Here is a 13,361-nt window from a genome sequence, read left to right as displayed (position 1 = left end):
GGTGCACCTAGGGGATCTCCAGTCCCTGGGCTGTGACTTGTAAGCCCCAGTGGGACCAAAGCAATTCTAATAGGGTCACAGCAGGGAGTGTCATTTGATAGTTGGGCTTGTATTTTCAATTCTAGCTAGAAAATCTGTGAGTCGCTGATTGAAATAGAAAAAAGAAGGCTGGGGCAGGAGATAGAGGAAAAATAAGGTTGATATTTCTATAATCAGTGTGCAAAGATTTCATTGATCACAAGAAATCTGGTCTGTGGAAAGGATCAATTTCCCTGAAACGCCCAAGAGATGCAGAAGATTGGCAAAAACCCGACAAAAACTATCTGTGGAAGAACTCATTGCTGATGAGTTAAGGTGTCCATAGCTGAAAGAAGGTATGTGCTACGCAGATAAGACATGGCCTATCACTACACGCCTAGTGCAAGCCCACACACCGAGTGCTAACAATTCTGTATGTTCCAAGTCTCACTGAAAACATTTGTCTCCATTGCTTAAAATTCCAGCTCGAGATTGTTTTTGATTTTGTTTGGTTTTGTGTTCAAAATAAAAGTGCAGGGCATCTTGGAATCCAGCTTTGCTATGAGAAGCTGCAAATAATTAGTGCTCAGTGCTCCATGATGTGATGAGTGCCTAACCCATCTTATAAGTCACCACAGTAATGGTACGTGTTAGTGGTCCATAAGTTATGTGTTCTTTTCTACAGCTAAGAATTTGACTGTGGCAAGTTTGTGAATAAAAGGCTTCATAGACGTCCTGGAAAAATCTGATCAAGCAGATGTCTACAAAGCTCTTTCCCCCGGTGATTTCTCTGTGAAAACCTTTTAAATAAGCATTTTTAAATTGAGACCCCTGGAGCATTCCTTATATGATGTTTCCCCTTGGAATTTGGTAAGGCAGCATCTGCATTTTTCTGAGAAGGTTTTCAGGTGAAGTGAACCATAAGATTGCTCCCAAATAAACATTCATCTTTACCTAGAAATGGGCTCATTACTCAGCAGGTCACACATTCATTACTGGCTTTTGTCTCAAGAGCTTGCAGAGTCACCTGGTGTTTCGTCTAAGTGTTTTAGCATTGGCAAAATTGGGTATTAATGATTGCCCCTAATAGGGACACATTGTAAGGTTTGATTTGAATGCCACGGAATAACTGGGCCATCTAGAGTTGACCTGCCTGAAAATGTCAGCCCAGCGTGTGACTATTCAGAGAGTTAGGTACTGAGGTTCTGATTAGTCATTTTATGACTCTGTCCCTAAATCCATCCATTCAGCCGTTTTTTTGGCCTCAGGCCAACGCCAGCTGCTCGGGCTGGGAACTGCCTTCTCTGAGGAAGACCAAAGAAAATGCTGGTTTGTGCTGAGTCTGTTTGAACCAAAGACCAGCAGGGGAGATTTTCTTCCAATCACAAGTGAATTTGAGGCTGTGGATGACAGGTAGGCCACTGCTGTAGCTTATAATGACTCTATCTAAATTCTCAGTTGCCTATTTTAATTGTAACTTAAATTAAGATGTCGTACAAAGAGGGTTCCAAATGTAGGTGTCTTCCTTTCTTAAAATAATCCTTAAAAAGCAGTCAGATGCCTAAAATCCTGTGATGTGGTAAAACCTCTTTCTGTCAAGCCATGACAGGTACTAATGGGCTATACGGTATCTGAATGCAAATCTGACTCCAGCTCCAACATTAGCACGATGCTGTCTGTTTAGGAAGCCGTCACTGAAGTCATCACTGTTACTCAGAAGTGTAGTGGATGCTTGGATGAACATAGAGATCACATTTATAAATTAAGTGGTTACCGAGTGTGATGAATTATTTCAGAAAACTATGATGCTCTCCACCTTTGAGCACTAATACCCATACAGTCTGTGTGTGACCATAGGGTCATAGGACAATTCACATTGGAAGAGTCCTCCAGAGGTCCTTAGTGTAACATCCTGCTCAGAGTAGGCTCAGCCACAAGGCCACGCCAGGTTATGCAGAACTTTTTCCACTTCCTCCCATGTGCATCTGTCTGCGAGAGCAGGGTTTTGTTCAGCTCAGCCTTGGTTTTATCCTTGCCCTTGCCTCTTTCCCTCCTGCCTAGTCTGGGGATCCTGTGCAGATCTTACACTTAACAAGGCATTCTTCTAATTTTGCACTGACCTGTTGAATATATTTATTAACACAATACTGGAAAGCACAGTTCAAATTGCCTCTGTGCTCATTCATACCTATTTAGCTATGCTCAGTTCATCCTCAGGTTTGATAATTGCCTCACCAGCTTTCTTCAGGTTTAGATAGGATCCTGCAGAGCAGCTTCAATTTCTGTATAAAAAAAAAAAAAAATTTAGAAAAATGTACTGTATTTCTTGGTATGTAGCTGTCATTTTAATGCGAATGTCTCAGAAGAAATATATATATTTTTATACAGCGTAATTATAATTCTGAGCTGCACACTGGTGGCAAGTCTGGAGCAATTGGCTTGACAGCTCTTTCACATGTGTATTTTTTTTTATGTTTCCAAATGCAGTCTTCCAGTTTATTTTCTATGTGATCAGAGGTGTCTATTGTGGATACCACAGTCCAGCTTGACAGTTGATTACAAAGCTGCCTGAATTCAATACCCTATTTCCACCAGAGCCTGCCACATCATTAATTTTGATTGGAAATATCTTAAAACAGATGGTTTTATAGTTTTGGGGCCTTCAAAGAGATATCTCAAGTTTTTAAGCTATAGATGATACATCTTTAACACAATAACAGCAGAAACATTTCTGAATCAACAACAGTCCTTCCTGTCAGAACAGGAATTGATCTGCGTGCAGACTGAGCTCTGCACAGAAGCATCCTGGATGTTCTCAAAGCCCACTTCAAAGCGAGGAGCTCAGCTCCTGGCCCAGTGCAAATGTTAGATTGCAAAAAGTTACCCGTGCAAGAAGTTAGGAGAAAGCAGTCAGATAACTTATTTTGCCTGTTCTTCAGCTTCTGTATACCAAGCACACTCTCCTCTTGGTCTGAAAGTATGACTCAGACCTATGTGAGGAAATATTTCAAGATCCTCATGAGTCTTAATCATTATCCTCCACCAGATGTCAGGGAGTTTTCAAAGTTTTTTAGAGGAAAATCTCAGTTCTTGTCTATCTACTCAGGGCTAACTAAAATATGATCTGGACAAGACCAAAATACACCTAGAATGACTTAGTGCAAGAAGAACATGCAGGATGCCTTCTGTAAAACATTTACTTCTCTGCAGACCACAATCATTGAGAGTTGACGGGGCCATCCTTTTGTGCAGGAACCTTATCAAGCCATCCCTTTCTCTGTGTATTTATCTAAAGAATGTCTTTAAATGATGTCATCACTCTGAACACCTACAGGCCCTGCAAGGTTTTTTCAGACCACTGCAGCACTGAGCTGCCTGTGCTATTTCCTGTTAGGCTGGTGGCTTGTATGCAACATCGCTGCGTGGGGTCGCAGGCTGGTGTAGGGAGATGTGGTGGGTTGCACTTGCCATTGAGCTATTGAACATGGCCTTTTGTCACCATTCCCCAAGGTCATAAAATATAGAAACACCAACCTGGGAGAAAAGAAATAAATTAAAAAAAAAATCCAGAAACAAAATTAAATAAAGCAATTAAAATTAAAATTAAAAATTAAAAAAATTAAAAATTGCTAGAACAGTTCATTGGGTTGAACATCAGGGTCTGAATGCTTTTTTTTTTTTTTTCCCTAATCAGAGTTAGGAAGAGTTTTTTTGTCTTTGCTCATTTGTAAGAAGTGAAACATGATGTATTTCACTACCCACTATATATGGGTACCTGAGAAACTTAATAGAAATCCTTGCATAAAATCCAGCTTCTACTAGTATTTAAATAACAACTTGAAGTGGAAACAATCTATGTTATTCCATACAGTGGGTAAAAAAGAACCATAAATCATACAGGATTCAAGCTGAAACCTAATTCTGGAGACTAAGATAATTGTTTCCAAAAGAAACCCATACATAATACGTATGATAACAGGAATGTAACTAATCATTTTCAAAACCTGTACATTTTAGAGATTCCTTTTTCCCCTCTTATCTGCTTCACCAATGCCATCACAAAGTTATCACCTGGGCCAGCAGAGGAGGTAGCACTGCAGCAAAAATGTGAAATGAATTCGTAAGCAGATACTGTGATAAAATGTAATTATGTTATATAAAAAATATATTTCTTTGGAGACATTCATATTAAAGTGACAGCTACATGCCAAGAAATACACTACATTTTTTTCTAAATGCTTTTCTATGTGAAAATTGAAAGTTACTGTGCAAGATCTTATCTAAACCTGAAGAAAACAGGCTCAATTTCAGACTAGCTGACAAATGTATGTAGCAGTTTTCCATTTTGCTGTGTAGAATTGCAAGATCCTGATACAAAAGAGCAAAAAGGAAAGATAATGAAAGATGTGTTCAGTAGCTCTTGGGATAAACCAGTAAGAAGCCCACCCCCCAAAAAAAAAAAAGAAAAAAAAAAGAAAAAAAAAAGAAAAAAAAAGAAAAAAAAAAGAAAAAAAAGAAAAAAAAGGAAAAAAAAAAAAGAGAGAGAGAAATAAGGCAAAAGTCTGCATTCCTGGTATGAGTTCTATACCTTCTTCTTTGCAGTCTGAACTGATCAAATTCCATTCTTTCTCCCTGATCCTTCATCTGGTGTTACTTTCAACCTTTAAGGCATCAATCGCTAAACCCAAAGAGTTCACAGGGCAAAAGGTGAGTAAATTATGTCATCATCTGTAGAAGTTATAAGTTATATTCCATTATGTGAAGCTAAAATCTTAACTACAGTAGCTGACAAAATCATAGTTTTTCCTCAGCATATTTTTTCATGTAAGCAAAGAAGTGTTTTTTGTTTGTTTGTTTGTTTGTTTTTTCCACATAATAATAAAAGGATTTAGAAAGTGTTTGCCAAGGGGATAATGACTATTTGGAATTTGCATTTTCCTTTTGAATGGTCTTTTCAGGGGAACCTCACAAATATCTTACCAATACACTTCCATTGATTTCTCCTGGGGGAAGGTTCTCTGCTGTGTATACTGCCAGTATGCATTTGTTTGTGTTTGGCTCTTTAGAGAACTAAAATCAAACAGACCAGTTTCAAGCATAATTTGGTGACGGAGAATGCCTGAATATCAATAAATACTAGTCTGATTTAGTTTTTTTTTGTCCTAGCACCTGAGGAAAGAAGCAGATATACAAAGCCAACACTAATAACTTATGAATGGTTAGTCTGCTGTGAACATTTGGATGCATTCAAGAAATGACACAGGAGAAGTGGGCTCATATTATATTTGCAGAATGTTATTTCACGTCAGTCTTCATCAGTCATTTATGCTTCAGAGAATGCAAAGACCTCAGATGGGGTCTGAGGCCTTTATCATACCTACAGCGAAACAATCAGTTTGGATTTTGGAAGGTCTTTATGGTTCAGTCATAGCTTCCAGCGACACTGCAATGCCAACATAAAGCGTTTCCACCTTCCACATGAAGCCATGTATTCTCATCCCATTGTGCTCCCCCTTATGTGAGTCTATTTGGTCTTTTCTGATAAAGGAAAAAACAGTTGCTTTTATCCCGCCCCATTTCCCTGTTCTGCTGTACAGTGCAGCCCCACAAAAACCTGTGTCAACACAACTGGAAGGGGAGAAGATTCAAAGTGAGGAAGAAGCAACTGGGAGAGGTCTCCAGTATGTCCATTCCAGGCAATGTTGTAGGTGTATGTCAGGGATGATGAACCCAGTCCTGCCCTCCCTCAGCAGAAGAGGGGACTTCACAGTGGTTTGTCCTAAGCACTGCTGCTCTGATGCAGCTAGGCGTGAGCTCAGATACATGGCTGAAACAATTATCAGAGAAGATGGCTGCAGGAAGCCCCAGAATGCTTCGTGTTCCCCAGGATCTCTCCCAGGAGAGGATTTGTCTTTATGGTCATAGCCATGTGAAGGAAAGCTCTCAGCTCAGGGGACTACGCGTATCAGGGACCAGAGCTGGGAGTCAGGAGCTGGCAGCCTGCCTTGCTTTTGGGTGGTGAGGGAGGAACCTCCCAGGGGCCTGGTGTGGCTGGGGAGAAGCTGGGAAGTAGTGCATCATGAGCATGATGAACATCATGAACACGGTAAACATGATGAATGTGAAGAATGTGATGAACATGATAATCCTCAGCTCTCAGAAGCTGTGTCCAAATACCACCCCTGATTCCTTAAAACTTGCCTGCCTGTTTAGTAAATTAATTTTATTCAGCTTTAAAGTGTACATTAAGATATGCTTCAGGTACAGAAGACAGCAGGTCCTCAAAGTTGCCTTACTCAGGGAGGTGTCATAAAGAAAAAAAAATTAGCTCCTCTCCACTGCCAAGTGCTTTTCACCAGGTACTAGGTGGGTTTGCAATGCAGGAAGATGAGGTGTTGGTCAGACGGAGGATTAAAAACACTGATTTCCTGTCAATAATGCCAAGGCCACCACCAACATTTCCTGTTACAAGTGTATGGGTTATCTGTATCCTGTTCCATGTCTACTCTAGATTGACTATAATAATGGTGATTTCTGGTGCTTGATCAGTAACCCAGTGGTTTTCACATGGGGCTTTAACTACAATGATGCCATACTTAAACCTACATGTAAATGTTTTAATGCTGACCTAACTGCTGTGACTTTTTAACCCCTTCTCTGACTAAAATAATTAATAAAATAAATTGACACTGAAAAGTCATACACAGCCAAATTCAGAAGTAAAGTATCTTAAGCTGAAAAAATTAGAGCTAATTGAACATAAAATATCTTTCAGCCATTTGAAATAACAGTTTAGATGCACTGAATACCATCCTCCTTCCTTCTCCCAGACACAAAATGTATTTGTTTCTTTTAAATTTCAAAATGTGTCTTCCCACCACATTTCTTAAGAAATTCACTGGGGGGTGGTGAGAAAGAAACACAAGTTTTAAATGTGCTTCAGTGTTTTTGCTGCTGATTGTGCAGGCTTGGAGCTCATTCACCCCAATTCAGTAAAAAAAAACTATTTCCATGACTCCCAAGTAGTCAAATAAACATGGAGTGTTTGGGTAGTAACTTAAGTTTATCTTGCAGCTTAAAATAAAAGCATATTCACTGCTAGTTAAAAAACAAACAAACAAACAAACAAAAACACTTTGGTCATAGCTGTGATTATAACTATGTTAATAACTGAACTGGATGCAGGAGCTCAAAATGTTAGCACAACTGTCAGCTGTCTTTGTTCTTATGTCCTAGGCTTTGTATTCATCAGGTGCGGGACAAGGCACAACAATGTGTCTCAATAAGATAAGTTAGCCTGACATGGTCATCTCATTTGAAAGATAAGTAAAATTTAAGGATTTGAGTAAAGACCTCTACCAGCTCAGTAGTCTGAAAACAATTGCTGTTAAAGAACACCTTCCTTATAAAAGATGCAGAACACTTTTCATTCCCATCATTTCTTGCAGTAAAAGGCATGTGAAATGTCAAGTACTGGTTTCATTTAAACAGCAGTTGGAGAGGTTTACCAAAGAACTGTTCCTTGTTGGCCACTCCCTGGAGTGGTAGTATGGTTGATGCTGGGTGTTTTTAGAGGAAAAGCTGGGGTGGCACCTGACATATCCTTTTGACTGAGACAAGATGAGCATGCAGAGAGTGTGCAAGAGAATAGCAAATAGATAAAATGTAGCTCCGCTGCTGGTGACAATTCCCTTCTGCTCTCAGCTTCACTGCAAGCAAAATGCAGGTGTGAAACACGTAATCCTCTTAGAATTTCTGTGAACCCACAAGCCTACATGAAGCTTTTTAGCCCACTTGTCTTATGGACTGATGGGTCACAGGCTTTCAGCCATTGGTTGAAAGATACAGACCAGGGCAGACCCAGAGGAGAAAAAAAAATAAAAGTGATATGAAAAAGAAAAACATCTGTGCAGAGGAGAGTGACCTCTCACCCTGTTGAGGTCATAGCTGTATCCACAGGAGCTGGCAGCATGTTAATGACCTCCATAGCCATTTCTGGGCAGCTTTGTTTGGTCACTGAGGCCACCCAGGTCTGGGAGCGTCCAGGTCAGAGCAGGCTGCATGGGTCTCCAGCTCTTGAGGCCCAGTCCCCCCTCCAGAGTGTACCTGGTACACCTCCACCACATTTTACATGCATGCCTCAGCATGGGACATAAGCCCCACAGCATCCTCAGCAAGGCTAGTAGAAAGGGGACGGCAGAGATGGGGTCGCGTGGAGGCAGCACCTCTCACTGGCCTCTGCTGGATGAGGACCATCACCCACATATTCACTTTCTGGTTTAGTACTGTTCGTGCTAGTCTGGCTGGTAGTCATGACGTGGCTTTTCAGCTCCCAAACATGGTATTGGAGAGATGTACAACTGTGCAGACCCTGCTGGAGGTTCATTTTTGGCAGAGTAATCTAGTTACATAACAGGCTGGTCCATATACTTGGAAAAACAAAAACAAAAATAAAATAAAAAAACCTGCACTCTGAGATGCACCCAGGTTTTGCACTGGAAGGATCTGGCCCAGAGCTGAGCCAGGCAGCACTTGCCCAGCGTGGGCAGAAGGTGGTTCGGCAGCCTGGCTTGGTGCCTCACACTCCCCTTTTCAGCAGCATAAATATTTCCAGTGAATCCAAGGAGTCAGCATCCAGAATAACAGATCTGTGCCATTCCATTCACATGTTCTCCTGACATATTCACTTACCTGTATATCATAAAAGGGGAAAAATGGAGTCTCTCTGTTTTGCCCACCAAGGAATAGTTGTATTTCAACATACAGTTTTAGCCTATAGATTCTCCCATGTTGTAATTACCTTATTTGATGAATATGAACTCATGTTTTGGCTTGGATTAATTCTGTGTTATCTATCTGAAACATTTTTGCTCTTTGTTTAAAAATAGTCATGTATCAGTGGATTTCAGTTCATACATACATCTAAAAGTACTGGCTCCTTCAACCTTATCCAAGTATCAGCTAAAATAAATGGACTGAAAAGCCTAATGCCGTTACAGTTAAGAGATGATCTCACTGTGTATCTCTTAGCTCATTCTCTTTAAGTCAGCCTTGAGGGAAGAAGGGTGGGAGATTTTGGACCCTTGCCAGGGCCCCTATTAAAGACCAATTTGCTTTTCATTATTTAACAGACAATGTGGAAAATACAAATACCAGTGGGATAAAAAATGGTTTATGAAGGTAGCAGTGGGAAAACTCTGTGGTAAACCAGAGGTGGGGTTAATCCCTCTACAGTGAGTAATCGCTGCTGAGTCAGAGTGAGGTCTCAGTGGGTGCAGAGCAAGTCTGTGAGGAGCTGAGGTTTTCTGCTCCCCAGCAGTGGTCACTACGGTCAGGGAGGACCTACGTGAGACATGAATCCTTCATGCGCTGGAGCCTATGAGGAAGATAAGGACTAATAAAAACAATTTAGATGTCATGACAAATAAAGGGATTGCTTTAATTTCTAATTAAAACTGACCAAGCGATCTGTGTAATTAGAATTATCCTTGGTTAACATATTATTTGGGTTAAAATACATTGCATGGCAGACCTGAAAAAAAAAAGAAAAAGAAATCTTCACTACACATTCATCGTAAAAAGCCAGATAACCTATTCAAGAGAGCTATTAAGCCAGGAAAAAATATTAGCTAGAGAAATAGACCTATTTCTAATGCTCAATTAAGATAGTGCCACTTGATATCTCTTTTTAAAGGTGTGCAACATGAGGACAGATTTAACATGCTGTTTACCAGTAAAGCTATTCTCCTTATGGAATCTGCAGCTTACGTCTTCAAGTCACACCTTGTTTTTCCAACTTTCCTGGGAAGGCCACTTAAATAGAAGATGAGAGGGATATCAGTTCTGAATCTTTTTCCTACATACTAATACCAAAGAAAACAAAAGGGATGTCTAATGCACAGACCGTGCTCCGAGGTTTGCAAAGGGAAATCCTCTCCTCTAAGATATTCCATCTGTACCCTTCTATCTCATGGGTTGTCCCCTGAAAGCAAAAGTCACTTCATGAACCTGAAGCACTAGCGGATCACTAATCATCTTGTCGTTCCCTGTTCTTCCCAACAAGCCAGGAGTGTCTTCAGCTGCAGCAGTGACTTGGCCCTGCAAGGAAGGGGAGATCACGTTTCCACCCTTTTCTTGCCCTGACTGCCTGTGCCTGCCCGTCCTGCACTGCCATACCGGGTCCTTCTCTGAGCTGGGTCATTTCCCTAGCTCAGTGAAGGACTGATGTGGCTGACAGCCAGGTGAGTGGCACAAAGAGGAGTCCAGAGCACGATGGAGAAGGCAGAAGGAGGAGGAAGCAGAGGAGGACGGGACACGGTGGGTTGCGGTGTGACTCCAGCCTCAGCCACAAGCATCATCTGACAGCTCAGCAGAGGAGCCACATGTTTAGTGAGGGTAAAAGACTACTTGTTTCCTGGCTTCTTTTATTTTCAGAGAATGAAACAGCTTTAAACCCTCCCTCCCCCTGTCTCCACCATCATGAGGAGATGATGAGGAGATGAATAAAACCCACCCGTCAGCCTTGTTTACTGATGTGTTTGTGTAGGCTCCCGGCACCTCGTCTTGAATGATTTGGGGTCTCTGTGATTCTCTGGCAGAGTCCCAGTGGTCGCCTTGCTTTATACCGCTCCTGAGGCTCACCCTGTCTTGGGGGGAAAAAGCAAAATGGTGAAAATAAACCACACTACAGATTCCAGTCAGATGTTCCCTTTTAAATACGGACTTGACAAATAATCAGTATCAATGCACATCAGTGACCACATTGTTCAGGCTTGCATTTGGGAGTGCTTTCCAATTAAAAGCAAATCGCTGAAAGAGACTTTCAAATTGGTTTCATTGAAGAAGAAGAAATGAAGGGAAGCTACTTGAGGTCTGACAATAGCTGAAGTGATTTGTAAGCATGAAGCACGCGAGATAACATTTAATTAACAGCAGCAAAAATAGAACATCGCTTTGAATTTACGTAAGTTCTCTTGTTCCATGTATGCGCAATGCCCTTTCTTTAAGATTCTCTTCTCACAAGACTGTATTTACCCTCCCTTTCTAAAGATACTACTTCAGTCACAAGTAGGGCAGCATTTCCCATACTTTCTTCTCAGAGATTTCATACTCACTTGTTGGGTTTGCCTCAGGTTGTATATTCCAAAAATCTCAATCCAGAATCATTTTCCTTAAAGCTGTGAAAGTAACTGTGTAGCAGAAATGAAAAATAATCCCTTGTATTTATTTTGGTTGTGCAGAAGTTACTTAAGACTGCTGCCTGAATTTTAAATATCTCTATGGTGTAGCCAAGTGATATCTCCAGAGCACCTGCAACTCAGGTGATGATCAGGGGTCCTCTAGTCTATAGAGCCACACAGGCAGGGTTTTGGCAACCAATTCAGTTGGGATGTCTGCTTCAGGGAGGTCTGAACCACACAGTTCCTGGACAATGCTCCTACCTATGACTAGCAAGAATGTCCTGACATCGCAGATGGCTCCATCTGTGGAGATCATTCAGTGATCAGTCTGGAGAAGGTCTTAGCTCAGAGGGCACCTCCTGGGCCTGTGTGTTTACATACCCAGTGTCTCCCCTGCATGTCACGTGTACATGCACACATGTCGCAGCATCACTTCACTAGTCACTATAGATTGTATATTACTACCTACACGTGGAGGCTACAGCTTAAGTTCAGTGTCTGTTGTGACAGTCTCCCTGTCATCATCTGGTTACTGTCCTACATCAGGTTGTCAGAACTGAGATGCCACTGAAAGTGGTCATGTTAGCACCAGAAGTCTAGGAGGCCTTCTTCAACACTGCTGGCTGACTGAGTCTCCGTTTATAGTGAAGCTGGGTGAGCTGCTGATCAGCAGGGACACTGTTACTGCCCATCTGCTTCAAGACTCTCTGTAATACTAAACTAGTGCTGGTATGCCAGCTGTCCGGTGGTGTCTGTGACATTGGCCAGGGTGCCCACCTTTCTTGCCACTTCTCCCAGGTCCACTTGTGATGGAGAAGGTGTTTTGGTCATAGGAGGAGCACCTGGGTTATGGATTCACTGTATGTAGGGAACTCTAGCCTCTATCAGCTGAGGTCCTGAGCAACCTAGTGCAACTTGGAAGCCCATACCCAGAAGATCTTCTGAGGTCCTCTCCCACCAGAACAATTTTGTGAGTTTGGAGGCCGCAGAACATCAGAACTGTCACCCACGGGGACCCCTGCAAGGATCCCAGCAAAAGGCTGGCATTTACACTTTCAACCCCATCTCAGTTAAGGTAAGGGCTCCCCTTTCTTTTAAATGAAGAACCAGAATTCCTCCATGGCCACAGTTCCCTCCCTTACACTGTGCCCACTAGACCAGGCTGCTTCTGTCTGTTGCTTTTATTGCAAATACATGCTAGTTCAGCTGTGGTATCTCCCTCCGTCCCTTCCTTCCTTCCTTCCTTCCTTCCAAGTTACCGTGCTATTAGTTTTACTGCATTTTTGAGTTTTGTGTGCTTATTGCATGCCATAGAACACCTTGGTTTATTAGAAACCTTCAATGAAACAATGTCCTGATATAGAAAATAGCAATAATTTATATATCATTATTATAACCATAATAATGTGAAAAATAAATAGATATTATAATAATTCATATATAGAAATAATAAATAGAAATTGTATAGAAAATTGTATACAAAATAGTAGTTAATACACTAGTAATCAATAACTAATTATGCATAATGATTAATGAATTGTACAAGAAACATGAGCATACATATGATCCATTTTTGTGATCTTGTTATTAAGAGTTAAACAATGCTACAATTTTTGTGACGGTAGTTTTGAAGTGAGTGGGATATTTCGATGAAGGGGTCTCATGCATCTCTGTAGTAATATAATTGTACCCCTGAGTTATGATGAACCAGCCTGGCCTTTTCTCATTGATTTTCCTTTTGCACTGGATGCAGTGCAGGCTCCAAAGCCTACTTGACTTTGATGTGTCCTCTACAAAGTATGAAAATATACACTTGCCAGAACTTTTTTCTCATGCTCCACTTTTCCATGTGAAGACAGAAAGAACAACTCTCTAAGCTGAGAGACAGGAACAAATTCTGATGGATCACATTCCCAAATTAAGATGGTTTGGAATAAGAACAGGAAAAAGACACTGGGGCAAATCCCCAGTGATTCAGTTTATCCCATTCTTCATCTTAGACTGATTGAGCCAAACTGCATTTCCACTGCATTTCCAGCTCCCCAGAAAATTGTACATTTGACTGAATGTAGAGACTGACAGCTCAGATGAGCTGAGAATGAGAAGTTTTCATGTTTTTTCCAGTCCCCATTATCTGTTTTTAACCAACCAAATGATGATAGT

The sequence above is a fragment of the Anser anser genome, assembly GCF_964211835.1.
Source record: "Anser anser genome assembly, chromosome: Z".
Taxonomy (NCBI): Eukaryota; Metazoa; Chordata; class Aves; order Anseriformes; family Anatidae; genus Anser; species Anser anser.
Note: the sequence above shows the minus strand (reverse complement) of the source record.